The sequence below is a fragment of the Pollicipes pollicipes genome, unplaced genomic scaffold (genome assembly GCF_011947565.3).
Source record: "Pollicipes pollicipes isolate AB1234 unplaced genomic scaffold, Ppol_2.1 Scaffold_4219;HRSCAF=4965_pilon_pilon_pilon, whole genome shotgun sequence".
Taxonomy (NCBI): domain Eukaryota; kingdom Metazoa; phylum Arthropoda; class Thecostraca; order Pollicipedomorpha; family Pollicipedidae; genus Pollicipes; species Pollicipes pollicipes.
Genome location: NW_023596448.1, coordinates 10,780,403 through 10,801,670, shown reverse-complemented (window position 1 = coordinate 10,801,670; position 21,268 = coordinate 10,780,403). Strand labels below are relative to the sequence as shown.

Genomic DNA, 21,268 nt, shown 5'->3' with positions numbered 1-21,268 from the left:
GGCTACACGTTGCGAGGCCGCCCGAACGTTATTATTTCGAGGCCGCCGAGCGCTATTATTTCGAGGCCGCCGAACGTTATTATTTCCAGGCCGCCGAACGTTATTATTTCCAGGCCGCCGAACGGCATGACCAACGTTATTATCACCTGCTCCCACCTGCCGTGGACGCGGAGGCATTTGTTCACTGCCGGCTCGCATTACTGCGGCGCAGCAGCGAACCCTCTTGCTTGAAATTACAGGAGGTGTAAAACCACATGCTCCAGACGTGGATGCCTTCAAAACCCATGTGGTCTCCGCATTGGCGACCGTCTGCCAGGCCGGACAGTTGTTCTTTCCTGCGTCCATGCCCGGAAGCGGTGGTTTGGATGTAACGGTCACCGATCGTGAATCTTTCACACCACTCGGGGCAATGGGGTAAACGGCAAAGTCGCGTTCGCGCCTCCCAGCATCCCCGCAGCACCACACGTGCCCCAAAACCAGCGCAACTGGCGAGCTGCGTCAATGCAAAACAGATATTTGCAATTTTTCATGACCTCGAGTGCGGTAAGTAGAATATTCCATGACCATCGACAAGTCCGGATCAGAGCAGGCACGTTAGCGGGAGTTGCGCAGAAATGCATGCGCTCCATCCGCAAGCTCACCATATATAATGATCACTCACTCCAACTTCAATATCGCACGCTGGACAACAGAAATTGAGTTGCTGTCGCTGGTTTCACCAACTGAACGCCCAGGAACCCCGGGAGCGAAGCAGGCAAAGAAGGCGTGAGCCAGACCCGCCAGAGCGCCACGCATGAGCGCTGCCTGGGCTGGCTCAGTGCACGCGCGGACCCCGGCGTGAGCTTGGTGGGAGCGTTCTACGCCCATGCCTGTCGGCCAATATCAAGAAAACACTGGCGATATCACAGCTTTATTTCTAATAAATACTCGGTGTAAAAGCAACGGCCAGCATTCGTCAACATCAGATGCTGCGCAGGGGCACGGCGAAGGCACAAGACAAACACGAAAACAAACCACGGAGCTACAGTTTGAACGAAAACCACGGTTGGTTAGTTAAAGCTACGGGGACTGCTGGGCACAGACCCTGGTATGGCAGCGCGGAAGTGATGCCATACGCCTTCAAAATCTTCTTGTTTCTCATGCCGTGGCGAATCATTTTCATTTCGCTTGGTAGTAATCGCCCGTTCCGCGGCGAGTGCCGCTGCTGTATTATTGGCGTTGCAATCCTCACGCTGACCTAAACAGTACGGTACGGGGGCGCACCATCGGTAACAATGCTCGAACCCGTAACCCGGCGGCGCGGGACAGCGCTGGCAGTGGTTGCTCACCGCTGCCGAACGACGTCTCTCCCCCGTCTGCCGTACTGCGTCGTCGCGCGCCACGGCTTGTGCCTTGGGCGCGAGCCGGTGGAGGAAGGGGCGCCCCCCAATCTCCGATAGGCACGGGGGAGCCCGCCCCCACCCCGTTAGGTCTGCATTTCTAGCACCACAGGCAGCTCATGACAAAGTTAAAATCAGCATGCGTTCTCAATGAACTTCAAGTCGCCCTCCCACAAGAAAACCCTGGTTGCGCTTTTGCAGCACAGCCAACCCCTTGCCCCTGGATTCACGATTCTCGTTTTCGATTCACGTCCACATCGTCCCCCTAAAAAAAAAAACGTTGCGGACAGCGTGTGCGGCACCGTCTGTCGTTTCGGACGAGCGGCCCGCCCTGGGCGCGGCGCAGGCAGCCGCCTAGCACGCGCTGCTCTGTGGCCGCGCGCTCCAGCCGTGGAAGCACTTGTAGAAGCGGCGCGACTCCTTGCCCTTCAGCGTCAGGAACAGCTTGCGCGGCCGCTCCGGCTGCTTCACACGCAGGTGCTGGATGTACACCTGGTGCACGCCGTAGCGGGAGGTGAGCATCACACGGGACATGAGGCGCAGGTGCTGGATGTACACGTGACGTACGTGAGGATGTTATACAGTGCATGACCCTTTGGCTGGGGTGCCCATCCATTTATAGAACCCTCACCCATCTGTGAACAGAGGTGCTCCTTTTCACCGCATCAGACGGCACGCATGAAGCGTTGTTTGGCTGTAACGAATGGCGATTGCGAAAAGCGCCGACTTACGCAAGTTTTGTCTAATTGTAGAACATAACGGCAAACGAGTGTCGATTAACATAACCCATCATGCAGATGCACGGCGTCATGGGTTATACGCGCAGGCGCAGTGTACGGGGAGGTCACCACGAACTAACGAGATACACAGACGAACATTTACACAACGATGTGCCGCAGCAACTCAATCTACATCTAGCCGGGATAAATCGACGATGACAGATATAAAACGGGATGCGTAATGCCGGAGCAGGCGTGCAGGACTGGGTGTTTGGGTGTGGTGCTGGCGCTGGGACATCAAACCGCGATCCGGATACGGCGGAGGGAGGGGGAGGCGCAGGACTGGGTGTTAAGGTGTGGTGCGGGAGCGCGGAGCAAGGCCCTTATCCGGACGAAGGAGGAGGGGTAGTCTCTCAGTTCCGACGCCCAACCCAAGTGATCAGTGGTGCTCTGTCAATACGCAGTCGAATCATGCCATGTCGCGGTACCCCCACCAGCCCAAAACACCGTGCTGTCCAGCTCTGGCGGCGCCGGCGGATCGAGATCACGCGAGCGCGGCTCAGCGGCCGGCGCCCCTGGGCGCTCCAGCCCCACCCCGAGATCAGGAGGGCGGCCCCTGTCCCATCACGCGAGCGCGGCTCAGCGGCCGGCGCCCCCGTGCGCTCCAGCCCCACCCCGAGATCAGGAGGGCGGCCCCTGCCCTCAGTCGGCGAGAGCACGCGGACAGGACGGCCGGCCGGCGCGCTCCGTACCTGGGCGCTCTTGTAGGCCAGCTTGACCTCGACCTCGCTGCAACGCGGTCCCATCCACAGGAACACCTGCTCCCCGTTGTCGAGGATCATGATGTCGTCGTCGTCCAGCTCGTCCTGGCGGAAGGGCGGTGCGTGTTACAGCACTCCCAGATGGAGAGGGCCCACCACACACACACGTAAAACAAAATGGGCGGAAGTAATCATTGCATTTGACGCGGAATGAAAACCCAGTTACAACAGAAACCATGACGTTTGATCCTCAGAGATCTTCACACATGAAGATTTTCTCCAACAGGAGCATAAGCTCATCAAAGCTATTCCCACGCTTGAATCGCCCTTGCCACGGCTCAAGCATCAACAGAATGCACGTTGTTATATCACTGAGTCTGGTACCTGGCAGAAGTCACTGCACTTCTCTGATATGCAGAAGTAGCCCTTCTCGTTGGTGCAGCGGAAGAGCCTGCTGTAACGCATGTAGTCGGCGCTTGTCTCGTATGGCTTCTTGCCGCCGATGCCAATCCAGAAAAAGTTCTCTGGCTCCTCACCCTCGTTCAGCACTTGCAGACTGTAGTGCTCCTGCGGACGGGATGGGGGCGGGGGAGGGCGAAACGTCACGCGTCTTAATAAACACATGCATATACATGAATCACAAAAGGATATTTTCTGATACGGGACGGCAAGGTTACGCAAGACGCATCACTGGCCAACTAAAAAAAAAACAGCATGAACTGCACCACTGCACCACACCGGGTTAGCACTGCGTAATCGACACCTGCCGCTGTCGCCACCTCAATAACTCCAACAACAGTCTGTCTCACTACCGCCGCCACCTTCTGCACTCCTCACCGCGGCGGTCGACAGCGGTGCTCACCGTGTCGTACAGCTCGGTGGCGATCTCCTCTGCTAGTCGCGCCTCCTCCGGATCCGCCTTTGAGCCCAGCCACACGTACACGATACCCGTCTCCTGCTCCTGGTCAGGCTGGCTGAACGGCACCTTCAGGATGTAGCTGGAGGCGGTGGGAGGCGTGGTAACACACGGTGCACGAGTCACCGACCCCAACGCTGACAAGCACATGGCGTTCAGAATCTCACCAGCCAAGTCCGCAGCCAGCGGCTTTCAGCACCTGACCGACCAGTTCCCAGAGCTAAGGCAGCGTTCAGCATCCAACCGACCAGAACTCGCAGCCGAGCGGGGTGCATTCCCCATCCAAGTGACCCGAAACCACAGTTGAACGGGCGGCGTTCAGCATCTAACTGAACCCAGCTCAACGTTGAACGGGATGCGCCCAGCATCTAACTGGCCCGAGAACACAGCTGAGCGTTCAGCAACTGACCCGAGCTCACATCTGAAGCATTACTGAAGGAGATTAACGTTCAGCGGGGCGCGTTCAGCATCTACCTGACCTAAGCTGACAGCTAAGCGTTCCGCATCTCACTGACCAGAACTCGGAGTTGAGCAGGCTGGCGTCGGGCGCCACCTGCACGCAGCGCGAGCAGATTGGCGTTCCCGTTGCAGCGCAGGTGGAAGAACTCGACTGCCGGGCCGGCCGGCGCGTCGGCGGCCGGCTCCTGGTGTCGGGGCAGCGGGGGCGCCGCCTTCCTCCGACCCTGCCGACGAGGCGGCGGCCGGTCAGCAGCCGTCACAGCCCCCCCCCCCCCTCACCACCGGAGCGGGACGGGTTCTGATGTTGGTTGCGACGTAGGGCTGCGCGTGATGGTATCGATTTTGTTCAAACAGCCACTCGCTTCCCACAACATTCATCGTCAAACTGCTCATCAGGAGCGTCAAAAAACAAACATGGTATTGGCCTTACTCCTCGGAGAAAAGCCCAGAGAATGAAGATACAAATGGGCTGATATTTCGGCAACATGCCTTTATCGAAACAAGAGTGGCACTGAAACAACGTGACACTGCTTCGCATTGCTTCAGTATGCATGACAATCTTCAACGGTTCTGTAAAAATAATTTGCCTGGCAAGGACTGGGCAGCATGCATCTAAAACGATCTGGACAGCTCACAATCGGCCAAGACCTCACTCCTCGTATCAAAGGCGTTCATGCATGCTTCCATGGCCACAGCGGCAAAGCGTTGTTGCCACGGAGATCGCATCCTTGCGAACACCGTGCATTCACAACCCGACCGTAGTTCTCCCACCCCCCCCCCCGTCCCGCGGAGAGGGGGACCCACTTGGTGGATGACGAAGTGTCGCTTAAAGTGCGACATGAACTTCATCGGCTCCTGCTGCTGATACATGCGCAGCACCTCCAGCTTCTCGCCGAACAGCGACTCGAACTTCTTCTGCAGGCTGCCGGCGGCCGACGGGCGAACATCAGGCGAACGGCACGGACCGGGGGAGGCGCCGACGGCGGCTCGGCTCGGGTACGACATGGGGTCCCGGGCGCGTGGGGAGCCCTGACCGCGCCGGTCGGCCGGTCCGTGGTACGAAGGTCGGGCCAGGCCCGGCTCGCGGCGGCTTCGGAGGGAGCGGAGATGGACGGCGGGAGCTGCGAGCCGGCCGCCATGCTCCGGGCGGGAACGTCGCTGGGATCGCATGTGAAGGCCATCGGCTACAATTTGCGAGTCACCCAAACGACCAGGACAACTCCACGGTAATCTCCATCAGTAACAATGCCTGTTACCCGCAGAAGAACAGAGCACGCTCGTGCCAGTCACGGGCGTCAAACTCGATGCAAAGAGCACGGTCGTGCCTCTCATGTGAGTCAAACTCGATGCAAACCATCGACGACACGTCAGGCGACGCTTGTCAACGCCAAACATGGGCCCGTGGCCGTGCGACATACACACGCGATTCAGCGCTGGCACCTGCTGGCAGCGCGCGCCAGCCCCCGCCCCCGTCTCGCCGCACGACAGCAGCCGAGAACCCCCACACACGTGCGGTCAGGCCGACACGCACCTGAAGGTGAAGGTGAGCCAGCCCATGTTGGAGGCGTGGCGGCCTTGCCAGAAGTAGACGACGCACTGGAAGTCGTCCTCGACGTCCTCCTCCGACTCGCCCTCCTCCACGGGGCCGGGCACCCAGTAGCGGCACAGGAACACGTAACAGTCCGCCGAGTAGAAGTGGCCTGCGCCGAGCGGCAGCCGCTGGTCAGAGTCGGGCGGCGGCGGCTGAGGTCGCCGCCAGTTGGCAGTGGCGGAGGTTGTTTGTCGATACAGCTACAAGGACGCAGGGGTAATACTCGCCAGGTACGGTGGCCGCGGAAGACGGACGCAGGGATGATTGCGCGTCATGTGGTGTTAGCGCAGGCCACAGTCGGGTCACTTGGATATAGGTCGCAACCGGGTCGCAGTGTGCCGCACAATGCACGGATGTGTCAGAGAATATGGAGTATGACGTGGAACGTGTTCCACACTCCAAGACGAGCATCGAGCGCGGGACAGCAGCCAGAGCGTGAAACACGGCACACGCAGCGCACGTGGAGTATGGTGGGCAGTGCGACAGCCCCCCGTCTGGTGAAGCAGGAGAACTACGTCGCGGATGGACCGAGCCGACCACCACGCCGATACTGTCGCCCACCTTTGACGTAAGCGCTTCACATTCAGCGGCAATGAACAGCCAAATCACTGCCCAGTGTGCAATGTGGACCAGGGAGCCCTGATGTGGACCGGCGTCTCACGGACGTAGCGGCACGATCTCCTCACTGAGCTCGGTCCTCGTCCTCAACGAGCTCGACCCTCGACATCACCAAACTCGGCCTTTGTCCTCACCAAACTCGGCCCTTGTCCTCACCGAACTCGACCCACATCATCACCAGACTCATCCTATTCCTCACCAAACTCATCCTCGGGCAGGCGGACGAACTTCTTGCCCTCGAGCACGAACGTCTCCATCTGCTCGAGGTCCTCATTCCACTCGTCCACCAGCTGCTGCGCCTCGGCCAGCGGCACGGGCGCCTGCCGGGGCGTGAAGAGCGCCGACAGGTCGGTGCGCGTCTGCTGTCGGCGCGCCCACTGCTGGATGTCGGCGCCCGTGCGGCGCACAGACTCCGCCGTTCGCGTGAAGTCCACGGCGATCACGTCATCCCAGCCGACGAACTTGGACTTGAACACCTGCGGCAGTGGCGCAGCGGGTGTGAAAACGGGCGGCGGGCGGGTGTGAAGGCAGGCGGCGGACGGGTGTGAAGACGGGCGGCGGGCGGGTGTGAAGGCAGGCGGCGGGCGGGTGTGAGCGCGTGCCGCGGGGCGGGCGGCGGGTGGGTGTGGAAGCGGGTGGCGGACGGGCGTGAAGTGGACGGTGGGCGGGTACGAACGCGTGCGGCGGGCGTGCGGCGGGCGAGTGTAAACGCGAGCCAAACACCACTCTCGGCGTGGCGCCGTCCGAACCTCGGCTGCGAGCGCCCGCCAGCGGAGGAGCGGCATCGGTCTGATGACGCATCAGACACGTGACGGCGAGCTGAGGAGCCCTGAGGTCAAGTACTGCGTCACAGACTCCAGGCGACCGGGTCAAAGCGCTTGCAACCCATCCCACCCACACACCCTCCATGAACTGACGTGTCCGCTCTCTCTGACAACCAATCCGTTCTCCTTCTCTCATCACTGTTTAGTAGCCGTCAAGCCATCGGCATGTTGAGCGTGCCGCTGGCACTGCCGCCGTCATTTCCACCTGACGGTGACGAACAGCAACGACAGAATCCAGACGCCTGGGTGAAGGGGGGGGGGGAGAGAACGGGGGCATCCTTTACGGGAGCGTGGAGGGGGGGGGGGGGGCATCGTGCCCCGTACATGAGCGAGAGCTTTTACGGATACATAGTAACAGGCATCTGGACGGCGTCAGCTGCCCTGACCTTCACCTGAGCTCCCTTCCTGCTGCGGTGACCACAACGGGGGCCAACGACTGTGTTGTCCCCAGCTCCACTCGTCTCCGAACCAACGCTCAACCGACCCGAGTCACGACTCGACCCATCCGCGACTCCGGTCGTGATCCAAGCAACCCGCGACCTGGACAAAACACGATTCGCCCCTGAGTCGACCACGTGACCCCGCCAACGCCCCCGAAGATGAGCTCGCCCGCCACTCGACCCGCCGACGACTCCAACTCGACCCACCTGCGACTCGGTGCCCTCCTTGACGACAGTGACGATGGCGTTGAGGCCGCGGTCCTTCATGTAGACCAGCTCCTGCGAGAGCTTCAGCGAGGCGGCGCGCACCAGCCGGGTAGACTTCTTGCCGATCCTACACACGGAGAGCACGTCAGCGCACGCGCGCGCGGCGTCACACCGCGCGCGCACACCAGGCTACCTCCTACACACCTCTGAGGCCTCCACGCACCTCAGTGACTATCACACAGCTCCCGCACTCCTATGACTACCTCACACCTCCCCACACACCTCTGAGGTCACCACACACACACACACACACACCTCTGTGACAATCACACAGCTACCACACACCCATGACTACCGTACACCTCCCAGGACACCTCTCAGGTCCCCGCATACCTCTGTGACAACCACACAGCTCCCACACACCTCCCACACACCTCTGAGGTCACCACACACACACACACCTCTGTGACAATCACACAGCTACCACACACCCATGACTACCGTACACCTCCCAGACACCTCTCAGGTCTCCGCATACCTCTGTGACAATCACACAGCTCCCACACACCTCCCACACACCCCTGAGGTCACCACACACCTCCCACACACCTCTGCGGTCACCACACACCTCCCACCACACCTCTGAGGTCACCACACACCTTCCACACACCTCTGCGGTCACCACACACCTTCTACACACCTCTGCGGTCACCACACACCCTCCACACACCTCTGCGGTCACCACACACCTTCCACACACCTCTGAGGTCACCACACACCTCTCACACTCTTCTGAGCCGACTTCCGATTTTCTGATCTGTACCCGCCTTACCCTGACGCCCTTTACTGACTCCAGACGGCACTGCCTGCGAAGTGCGCGCTGCACTTCAACTGCCTATATGCTACTGCTCTGTTTCTGACCATCTGAGACTCAAGCAGGCATCGGATCACACTCCACCATTCCTGACCAGGCCGCGACGGACCGCAACATAATGGGAGAAACTGCCCAGCACATTCCCTCCCCGTCCCCCTCCCTCACCCCCGGAGCGTCGCTCACCAGACGAACACGTCGCCGAAGCAGTCCAGCACGTAGACGTGCTTGCTGACCAGCAGCTCCTTGGTCATCTTGCCCTGCGGCAGCTCCACCTGCGGCAGCTCCAAGTAGCCCATGCCCAGGCCCACCTGGTAGAGGTGCGGCCGCTTCGGCTTGAAGTCCTCCGGCACGTGCTCCTGTCGGCACGCCCGTGACGTGACGTGACGGGAGGCGGTCACCAGCCAGCGGCTGCGGCGGACGACACAGGCCAAATGGCGGAGCCGGTCGGCCGCACGGAATAAGCACCCAAAGCGGTCGCCGGCGGTCCCAAAGGTGTAAGTCTGGTATGTTGACCGGCCGGTCCCTGACCTCGCCCCCGCCCTGGCCCCGATCGGCCTCACCCTCCATATTACCATCTGCGGGAGCATATCACCCCGTCCGCTCCGGCGCCAATGGTTCTCACCTTTGTCGCGCCCCCAAGCGTGTGGTATTCCCTCAATCTGCCGCAGACTGGCTCTATGACTGATTTGCCCGGCTTTAGGCCGTATCGACACCCAGGGAGGTGCAGGGTCCGGCCCAAAAGTTCATCTTAGCCCATGCCTGCCCCTCAATGGCGCTGTTCTCCAGTGATCGCAGCTGGAATTGCCATGTTACCCAGTGTTGTTTTTATCTACATCTTCCCCGGTCAGTCCTGACCTGTCTCATTCCTTATTCCGCAGTTATTCCACTCATACATTGTTCTCACCCACCTCCCATTTCTCCACCTTCCCACTTAGACTTCGTCTTAATCCGCCACCCGCCTTCATACTGTCACTACTCCTCCACGTCGCTCCCGCCGCTACTCCCGTCGCTCCGACCTTGTCCCCCTCAAATCGCTAGTACTCACCGCCTACCTCTTTCTCGTCTCACGTCCCCTTAGCGCCCGGCCGTCGCCCACCTCTATCCTCCTACCCGGCCGCCGCCCACCTCCACCTGGCACCCGGCCTCTGCCCACCTCCACCTCGCACCCAGTCGCTGCCCACCTCCACCTGGCACCTCCACCCAGCCGCTGCCCGCCTCTACCTCTCACCCGGCCGCTGCCCACCTCCACCTCGCACCCGGCCGCTGCCCACCTCCACCTCGCACTCAGCCGCTGCCCACCTCCACTTCGCACCCGGCCGTTGTCCACCTCTACCTGACACCCGGCCGCTGCCCCGCCTCTACCTCTCACTCGGGTGCCCACAACCACCTCGCACCCGGCCGCTGCCAACCTCTATCCCCCTACCCGGTCGCTGCCAACCTGTACCTTGCACCCAGCCGCTGCCCACCTCCACCCCGCACGCGGCCGCTGCCCGCCTCTGCCTTTCACCCGGCCCGCCCATCTCCACCTCGCGTCCAGCCGCTGCCCACCTCTATCTCGTCCTCGGCGGGCGGCTCCTCGTCGTCGGGCACACCGATCAGCGCCCAGAACTCGGGCGACTCCTCGCCCTGGTGGTACGTGCCGATGTCAGACTCGTTCTTGCGCTCGTTTTTGTTCACCTTCTCAGCCATCAGCCTGAAAAGCGCCCGCGCGCGCCGTCACAAGCCGCTCCCAGCTGACAGTTCCGAGCTCACTCCTATGACATGATCAGCACCGTCACAAGCCGCTCCCAGCTGACAGTTCCAAGCTCACTCCTATCACATTATCAGAACACATTGGACCACTTACGATGGATCGTCAGGGCTGACAGTTCCGAGCTCACTCCTATCACATGATCAGAACACATTGGACCACTTACGATGGATCGTCAGGGCTCTTTATGAGAGGAGGCAAGATATGTGCAGCTGTTACAGTTCTAGCCACGCCTGCCTGCTGTTCCATCCTGTTACGAGAGAGTAGCTCCCTGGTCCTGGATCGGTGTCATTCCCTGGGACTGCACGCCCAGTCCCCCGCGGAACTGGTCACGCTTCGTCTCCATGCTCACCTGGTCTTGCTCTTGAGCGTGTTCTTGCACTTGTGCCCGTACCACACGTACATCTGCTTGCCGCCGTCGAGCAGGAAGACGTAGCGCGGGTCGAGCGCTTCCGGGCTGACCTCGACCGGCTCCAGGTGGAGGCCGGTGCCGTTCGGGTGCACCCGGTACAGGCGCGTGGGGAACTCCTGCCGGCGGCGGCGCCACCGCGGTCAGCCCCGGCGCCCGCCTGCCCTGGCAGCGTTTACGCTATGAGTGTGGCGCGTATCGAGCGTGCCGAAGCCAGCTAAATTCGCGGCGCCCAGGAATATGTCGCAATGATTCTAAGGCATTGTATGAAGGGAACGGGTTACAGCCGCCCTTGACACCTGCCTTTGCATTTGCACTTGATTCGACCCAAACGTGCCGCGACTTTACTGCTGGCATCGTCGGTCCTCGTGGCGGTATTACTCTCCGCCTGCTCTCGACCGCCCCGCACGGCTCCCACCGGCCCGCCCGTCGCTCGCCTCCACCGCCCACACCGCAGTCGAACCCGAGCCCGAGGCGGCGGCCCGCCTCTCCGCATGCCGCCCCCGCCGGCCGCGCTCCACACCCAGCGCGACCACTGACCACGTCCCTCCACCGAGTAGAAGCCGCTGGTGGTCCTGCCGCCCTCGATGTAGGAGATCTCGCCTCCGAACATGTCGAGGAACGCGTCCGACTCGTCGCCCTGCTCCTCGCGCACGGTGCGGCAGTCGGCGCCCAGGTTATTGCGCAGGTTCACTGCGTGGATCGCCGAGCACGCCCGCTTGTCCAGCTGCCGGCGGCGGGTCAGGTGAGGTCACGCCAGGCCAGGTCAGATCACGGTAGGCGGTCAGACCAGGCCAGGTCAGATCACGACAGGCGGTCAGACCAGGCCAGGTCAGATCACGACAGGCGGTCAGACCAGGTCAGGTTCAGATCAAGACAGGCGGTCAGACCAGGCCAGGTCAGATCAAGACAGGCGGTCAGACCATGCCAGGTCAGATCACGACAGGCGGTCAGACCAGGCCAGGGTCAGATCACGACGGGCGGTCAGCCAGACCAGGCCAGGTCAGATCACGACGGGCGGTCAGACCAGGCCAGGTCAGATCACGACAGGCGGTCAGACCAGGCCAGGTCAGATCACGACGGGCGGTCAGACCAGGCCAGGTCAGATCACGACGGGCGGTCAGACCAGGCCAGGTCAGATCACGACAGGCGGTCAGACCAGGCCAGGTCAGATCACGGCAGGCGGTCAGACCAGGCCAGGTCAGATCACGGCAGGCGGTCAGACCAGACCAGGTCAGATCACGGCAGGCGGTCAGACCTGGCCAGGTCAGATCACGGCAGGCGGTCAGACCAGGCCAGGTCAGATCACGACGGGCGGTCAGACCAGGCCAGGTCAGATCACAGCAGGCGGTCAGACCAGGCCAGGTCAGATCACGGCAGGCGGTCAGACCGGGCCAGGTCAGATCACGGCAGCGGTCAGACCAGGCCAGATCAGATCACGGCAGGCGGTCAGACCAGGCCTGGTCAGATCACGGCAGGCGGTCAGACCGGGTCAGGTGCAGGAGCATATCCTGGCATACCCTGCAGGGAACGTGGAGCGAGGGGTCTGAAAATGTGACGCAGCGTCGGCACTGACCGTCGCCTTCCTCGCCGATCCAGAAGTAGATCTGCCAGGTCAGCGCATTCGAGTCATCCAGATAGGTCTTCAGGATGATGTAGCAGTCGCCCTCGTAAAACTTGCCGTGGATGCTCTCGTCGATCTGGGGCACAGGCGGGAGCCAGCGGTGAGCGGAGGAGCATCATATGACCACCCTCCACGATAGTTAAACAGACTTCCCTAGCGTGCCAGACTACCTGACCCTGCTGAGGTCGGGTCTGACTGTGCGTGCCGGCCGACTGCCACTGGAGACTAACTCACACGGGCGTGTTCTCGTCCGACTCGGGCTCACACGGGCGTGCTCTCGTCTGACTCTGACTCACACGAGCGTGCTCTTGTCTGACTCTGGCTCACACGGGCGTGCTCTCGTCCGATGTGACTCACACAGACGTGCTCTCGTCCGACTGACTCACACAGGCATGCTCTCGTCTGACTCTGAATCACACGGGCGTGCTCTCGTCCCACTCTGGCTCGCAGAGTCCGGCGGTGTAGGCCGACTCCGGCTCGGAGAGGCCAGCCGCTGGCTCCGCAGCCGCTCACCTGGTTGGGCAGGAAGTTCTCGATCTCCCAGACGGTGAGACCCGGGATCTGACCGACGTCCGGCTCGAAGAACTCAGAGTAGTCCAGCGACGGCTTCTCCAGCGACTCGTCCCACTTCTTCGGCCTGCCAGACGCCCGAGATGGGCGAGCGGTGAGGCCTCGCGGGAACATCAGCATCACCACGCGCACCACCATTATCATCCCACAACCGCGCACACAGCCGACAGCCGACAGCCGACAGCGGACAGCCGACAGCGGACAGCCGAGAGCCGCGGCCGCGGCGGCGAAGATCAGCTGTGACTCGAGCGCAAAGACTGCACGACTTCACCGCCCCGCAACTAAACCAGCAGACGGAGACGGGCGGACGGAGACCACCTCGAGCGGCCGTACCCTCGCCCTCGGCGGGGCGGGGCGGGGGGATGGGGAGGGGTGAAGCGTCGGCCCCAGCCGATCGGCGGCGCCTAGACGCGTTACTCACTTGAGCGACTCATACAGAGCGCCGCCCTCCTGGCTGGTGGTCTTCTCCTTCTCCTTGGCGATGTCCTTCATGCCCTGCGTACCGGAACATGGCACGCTGAGTAATGCCATCGCATTGTCGCCACGAGCCCACCACGCAAAAACGTGACCTCTGGCAGCCGCGCGCCAAATTACACAAAAAAGAGTTGCACACGTACCAACGGGGCGTTTCGTCAAACTAATGCACCTACAAACTTGATCAATGCACCGTCATGACCCTCTCCCCACACATTTGTAATTCCTGGCCCAGTAACTGCGCTGCAACCTCTCCATGGTCACCGTTAACGACAGAAACCTTGACCGATGGCCAGGCCCGAATCTATCCCCACATGCGCTAGAGACCACCCGAGATACCAATTCACTACCATCGGCTACCAGCTGAGCCAAATCATCTCCACCAGTTCGAAGGGATGTGCCAGGCAAAGCGTCATCCGCAAACGCGACATCCTCGAAAATCGGCTGTGTCTGAACCCAACGGTCTAGACTGCCTTGCTCAATGACAACATATTAACGGAGGTCGCGCGAGGGACGGGCACGCCGTCGGCGGCCGCTGGCCAAAACACGAGCGGCGGGCCACATCACCTTGAGTATCTTGGCCGAGTCCTGGTTGTCAGAGTCGTTGGTGTCCTTGCGCCGCCGCAGCCGAAGCTTGCGTGCAATCGGGTCCTTGCTAGGGCCTGCCGGCGCCCCAGTGACGTCACAGTCCGCCCCCAGTGACGTCACAATCCACTCCAGTGACATCAGTCAGCCTTAGAGACGTCACAGTCCGCTCCAGTGACGTCACAGTCCGCTCCAGTGACATCACAGTCCGCTCCAGTGACGTCACAGTCCGCTCCAGCGACGTCACAGTCCGCTCCAGTGACACCAGTCAGCCTTAGAGGCGTCACAGTTCGCTCCAGCGACGTCACAGTCCGCTCCAGTGATGTCACAGTCCGCTCCAGTGACGTCACAGCCCGCTCCAGTCCACCCCGCGTCTGCGTGGCTTGCGCCAATTAGCGCGCCGACACGCCTGGCCCGCGAGCTCACCTGCTTTACATCCAAACAACTCCGCGCACCGCATGGTGCGGGATGTACGCAATAAAAGCACCGTATTCATCTTAAGTTATTTTCCGTTGCTTCAACTCTGCATCCTTACAAACTATGCGAATGAAACGGCGATGGCGTCGCACCCAGGCGCAGAGCGCCGCCGACGCCCCATACCCCAAACCCCCCCCACCGGCGAGGGCGGGCGGCAGGTCCTTGGCGGCGCCGGCCTGACGCAACTGGTTGTGCAGCGAGAAGTCGACGTTGTAGAACTCGACGCCGGCGCCCTGCTTCATGGAGGCCGGCCGTGGCGGGAACACCTGTCGGCGCAGGACAAGGGGAGGTTACCCGAGCAGGGGTGGGTCGGGGGTGGGGGGGGGGGGGGGGCACGCGGACCGCTGCCTCGGCGCCAGAGGCGGTCAGGAGCGTGGTCACGCAACGAGCACCAGGTTGTGTCGTTACAGTACGGATAGAAGACAGACAGACTGCGGTCTTCCTCCGTCTGCCGACAAGGCAACAGCACGGGTCGTCTAGGACAAGACACCTGCAGCCGCAGCTGCGGCCGTCCGGCCGTCTCACCAGGTCCGGGTTGTCACGCAGGTCGAGCACCTCCAGCGAGTCGGAGATAAGGTGGATGGTGTCGGGCAGCGTCACCAGCCGGTTCGAGGTCAGGATGAGCTTCTTCAGCGCTCCGCACCTGGCGACGGGGGTGCACACCGTGTCACCTCACCACAGAGGTAGCATCGTCACCGCATGTCATCCCTCACTGAGAGCGTCGCGGAGACCACATTCGCTGAGCTACGATTCGCTGCAACCTGGACTGCAACCTCTGCAGCCTCGCTGCAGGCCCGTGCACTCACGAGCACAGCTTCACTTCAGCCACCTCCAGCGCACTGCGACCGCAGCGTCCCTCCACCACTGACACCGCTACCTCGCTCCACTCCCCCATGGCCCTCCCGCCCTCCGCTGAGCCCTCCTCCTCCCTGCCAAGCGTCTATGCCGTGACTGCTGACCTTCCCACAGGAGCGCGGGGGTCACTGACCGGCAGAGTCCCTCGGGGATCATCTCGAGCCGGTTGTGGGAGGCCGAGAACACCTCGAGCGCCGCCAGCTTGCCCATGCCGGACGGCACGCCGTTGAAGTCCAGCCGGTTCTCGTTGACGTACAGCCGTCGCAGCGCGGTCAGCTTGCAGAGCGACGGCGGCAGCGACACCAGCTGGTTGCGGCACACGTTCAGCACCTCCAGTCGCGTCCACAGGTCTGGCGGCGGCGGCCAGGCGGGCGCTGACACGGGCGCCTCGGGCGGGACGGGGACCCGCAGACCGCGGCCGCCACGGCCGGGGCTGGCCCCACGCCGGCGTGCGGCCCACGCGCCACGCTTGAGGGGCGCGCCGCTCACGGGGTCACAAAACAGGCATACTAGTCATAAGTGCCTCTCAGTAGTCGATACCTTCACCAGTGGTAACGTTTTCTCACAAAGCCTGACACACAGGCCAAACACCTAAAAATCTCCCAACGGCAATTTCCTCGTCAAACATCCTACTCGCCCTGCCTGCTCCCCGTCGCGCGCTATCCGCCGCGGCTCAGCAGCTGCTCCCGGCCACCGCCCGACCCCTACCCTCGACATTCGACCCCAGCCTCGATCCTCCACCCCAGATCCTCCACCCTCGACCCTCGACCCTCGACCTCGACCTCGACCCCCGCCCCCGAACCCCGAGCCCCGACATAACCCTGACCCCGGACCGGGGCGCCCTGACGCCGTGCTGCCCGGCGGCCGGCCGGAGACCACCCACCGACGGCCACATTCAGCTCGCCGCCGATCTTGTTGGAGCTGATGTTGAGCCGGCGCAGGTTCGGCACCGTGAACAGACAGTCGGGGATCTTGGTCAGCCGGTTGCGCGACAGGTCGACCTCGGTCAGGTTCACCAGCTGGTCCAGAATGGGCGGCAGGTTGGCCGGCGAGCGCTGCGTGTTGGCCATGTGCAGGCTCTGCAGCGAGGTCAGCGCCGGCAGCTGCCTGCCGGGGCGGGGAGCCGGTGATGGGGAGGTCACGGGTGCTAGACGCCTGCAGACGCCACGCTGGGTCGAACGGCACAGCCGTGACACGACGGGAGGATGGCCACATGTCTGGCCTAGGCACGCGTGGCGTCGCGTCGCGGGGGTCGCATGGCGGTGCGACACAGCACATCACATGGGGACGCGACACAGCGCATGTCACATAGGGGCACGCCACCACACATGGTGACGTGATAAAGCACATATCAGATGGGGGCACGACGCAGCACATGCTACATGAGGCATGGCACAGTACATGTCAAAGGAGGGCACATCATAGCATTTGTCACACGAGGACACCACAGTGTACGTCACATGGGAGCATGACACAGCGCTTCCCACATGGAGCATGACACAGCATGTTACATGGGGGTGCGACACAGCACATGTCACATGAGGGCGCGACACAGTGCATGTAGCATGGTGATATGATGCAGCACTTGTCACATGGGGCATAACGTGGCACGCTGAATGAGGGCACGATAAAGCACGTCACATGAGGGCAAGACACAGCGCATGCCACAAGGCGATCCATACCGACACAAGGCGGAGAGGCTGCACACACGCGCATCGAGCTACGGTGTCAGCAGGCCGCAGCCGCCGACCTGCTGCGGGCGCCCAGCAGCCAACGGGCCACACAGCGCATCGGGCGCGGCGAAAGTACTTGGAGCGCCTCATCAACCGATCGCGGTCCAACAAAAGAGTACAATCACACCTGACTGGCCGGTCCCCCCAAGCCCGCCGACGCGGACACACCGCGCCGTCCCACAGTACCAGACTCGGACCAGAATCGGTTCACCCCGCGAGCGCGACTTCAACAAGCCGAGACGGCCCGGAATGGGGCCCGCCACCAGCCCGGCCGCGGACCCCGTCTGTCCGCCCCGTCGCCGCCACTGACCGCATCTGGAAGTGGCCCATGGGGTTGTCATTCAGAATGAGCGTCTGCAGGTTCACCAGGCGCCGTGTCTGCGGCGGCAGCGACTCGAACTTGTTGTTGCTCAGGTCCAGGAAGAGGATGTCGTTGACGTAGACAAACAGTTGGTTGGGAATGACCTCAATTCTGCGGAAGGTGCAGTTGGTGAGACCCATGCTCAACTCAATCACATCAGTTACGTCAACATGACAGATGGCAAATCCTCTCATGTTTCAAAGTCTTGCAAAGTCTCGCCCGTCAAAACTGAGGCAATCAGATATCATGCCGGGCCTGCATAGTTTACCAAACACTTGTCTTTTGACATGGCCTGAAAATAGACAGACATTGCTGGCATCTCTTCACAAGCAAAACACCATCATATCTGTTCCTCATCCCAACACGGCTACCGTACGCCCATCCACCGGCCAGTCGGCGAGCGCGAACTCAGAGCGCCCGCCCCAGCCCACTCACTGGTTGTGGCTGAGGTTGAGGCTGAGCAGAGAGCGCGCCCGCCCCAGCCCACTCACTGGTTGTGGCTGAGCTTGAGGCTGAGCAGGGAGCACACCCACTCCAGCCCACTCACTGGTTGTGGCTGAGCTTGAGGCTGAGCAGGGAGCACGCCCGCTCCAGCCCACTCACTGGTTGTGGCTGAGGTTGAGGCTGAGCAGGGAGCACGCCCGCTCCAGCCCACTCACTGGTTGTGGCTGAGGTTGAGGCTGAGCAGGGAGCGCGCCCGCTCCAGCCCACTCACTGGTTGTGGCTGAGGTTGAGGCTGAGCAGGGAGCGTGCCTGCTCCAGCCCACTCACTGGTTGTGGCTGAGGTTGAGGCTGAGCAGGGAGCGCGCCCGCTCCACCACTCCAGCCCACTCACTGGTTGTGGCTGAGGTTGAGGCTGAGCGGGGAGCGCGCCCACTCCAGCCCACTCACTGGTTGTGGCTGAGGTTGAGGCTGAGCAGGGAGCGCGCCCGCTCCAGCCCACTCACTGGTTGTGGCTGAGGTTGAGGCTGAGCGGGGAGCGCGCCCGCTCCAGCCCACTCACTGGTTGTGGCTGAGGTTGAGGCTGAGCAGGGAGCGTGCCCGCCCCAGCCCACTCACTGGTTGTGGCTGAGGTTGAGGCTGAGCAGGGAGCGCGCCCACTCCAGCCCACTCACTGGTTGTGGCTGAGGTTGAGGCTGAGCAGGGAGCGCGCCTGCTCCAGCCCACTCACTGGTTGTGGCTGAGGTTGAGGCTGAGCAGGGAGTGCGCCCACTCCAGCCCACTCACTGGTTGTGGCTGAGGTTGAGGCTGAGCAGGGAGCGCGCCTGCTCCAGCCCACTCACTGGTTGTGGCTGAGGTTGAGGCTGAGCAGGGAGCGCGCCCGCTCCAGCCCCTCAGGCACCTCCTTCAGCGCGTTGTGGCTGAGGTCGAGCGTGGTCAGCTCATCCGAGTGGAACACCTCGGCCGGCAGGCCCGACGTGCGGATGCGGTTGTGACGCAGGTTGACCGAGCGCAGCGACGGCAGCTGCGTCAGCTCGCCGTACACCTTCTCCAGCTCATTGTGCATCATGTGCAGGTGTTCCTGCACCATGCAGGGGATGTGTCAGAGATAGACAGACAAGAGCAGAGGGAGGCGCGGCACAACAGGCGACGTGGCGTCACTCCAAGTCAGCCTGGGAGTGGTGGTTCGGGTTCGCCCAGAATGAGGTCTGATGTGATCAAATGAAATAGCCAATAATTGTTCCAGTTCATCACTGAATCCACACCGAGCCAAATCTTTAAGCCCAATGATGCTACATCCACACACACACACACACACACATGCACACCCCACAAATATCACACAAGCCAGCTGGTGGGGGGGGGGTTCCATAGCAAAATGCATCTCAGTGTGAGTCAAGTCCTGTCACTGTGAGGGGAAGCCGTCATATTTCTGAAGGGAAGGCGAGACATTTCTAGAGGGAGGCATACTCCATGAGCACAATCCCTGCAGCACGGTGGTCTCCCGCATATCATGCTGTATACCCCAGGGCGGGATGGGCCTTATCCTGCCTCCTGCAGCCCCTGCAAGCTTCTGCTTATAAGGTATGGATTGAGCAGCAGCACAAACCAGACATAATGAGCAGCCAATATCTAACAATGCACATGAGTGTCTGACTTGCAAGCCAAGTAAAATCAACAGGTGGTTCCAGTAGCTTCAAAGATGGGCGCAAAATAGACATTGCAGTTGATATGCCCTAAAACACCACTAAAAAGAAATCAGTAGCTTTGGATAAGAAATATTTAATGGCATACAAGAATCAAGGATACCTGCCATAATACTTCACATCAGTAGGGGCCTTCCAAGAAATGATTTTGAGGTAAATATGAGTTGTTGTAATTTAACCACTTGTGACTTGCCAATAAAAGCAGGGTTTAGTTGTACCCTACTGATCCTGCTATCTTTTTTATTGTTTGTTTTCATTCTATAATATCTATCATAAGTTTTGGTCAGAATGCATCTACATTGCAAGGCAGGGACCAGTTCCACAGAGCAGTGTTCTAATCTAAAGCTGCAGCAAGAGAGATATCCAGGAGTAGCTAGGTATACTTTTTAAACCAGGCTTCCTAAACTCTTGTTGTATAATCAACACAGGGCTTTGCTGACTCAATTACTCAAATTGGAATTACATATTGTCTATTATTTGACTGTGAGCCCATGCTAGATTACAATTACATACCAATTCCATCATCATTTCCATGAGATCACCTTAAGACTTATCTTAGATATCAATTCCACCAGCCATCTAAATGGAAAAAACAGGCTGGCATAAAGGGCCTTAGTTACATGCTTCCAACTCTCATGACCATCCAGTGCCCACTAGTTTACAGTTAACCTTTATTTACCAGTTTTTGTAGACTGCCCAGCTCCTCTGGTATGCTCTTCAGTCCTGTTCTGTTCAGCTTCAGCCATCGCAAGCCAGTCATTTTCCCCACTGATGCAGGAAATTCTTCTGTCTGACGATGCAAAACATGGTGATGATGTACGCAACAACCAGGAAGGGGGGACACAGAATTACAGAGTTCTCTGTTAACAAAATCTCATGGCATCACCACACAGAAATGGCAAGGTTATGTCTTAATTTCGTTGCTCACACATCCATCAGCCAAGCTACGCTTAAGTGTTACAAAAACTTAATCAATCAGGAAATCAAAACATGCAGTGTATAAGTCGTAGACAAAATTTGCGCATCTAATTTATTACTTTTCGTTGTTAATGCACATAGCGGTGAATAACAGTGAACATTTATTGTAATCATATGACCTCAAATCTACTATCCTACCACTGATGGCACCTTACCTCGAAATCATTTTTTGTGAAGTCGATTCCTCGGACAAAAGGTAACACCCCTGTCGCCGCCATGATTGCCGATGTTGTCTTCGAGTGCAGGGATGGGTTGTATTCAGGAGGTCCCGCCTAAAATGCATTCATATCACTAAGACAGCGTAGATGGACCTGTAATCCTTCTAAGAGAGTACTTCACCATTCGATATTCGCGTCAACACTAGCACTAGGCCGACGTCACAAAAGACATATCGAAGATACATCAATCTCAAAAAGATTCATAAAGACTGATACATTTACTAATGAGATACTCTAAAGAAGCATCTATCTTAAAAAGCCTGTAAAAAGTTTATTTCAAATAATATGAGCTGATTGCC

The 21,268-nt window shown here is 60.2% G+C and overlaps 1 pseudogene; it reads right to left on the bottom strand.

The window, feature by feature from the left end:
• Window positions 1–1,710: 1,710 nt before the first annotated feature.
• On the bottom strand, window positions 1,711–21,039 carry LOC119095908 (protein flightless-1-like; annotated as a pseudogene).
• Window positions 21,040–21,268: the final 229 nt, after the last annotated feature.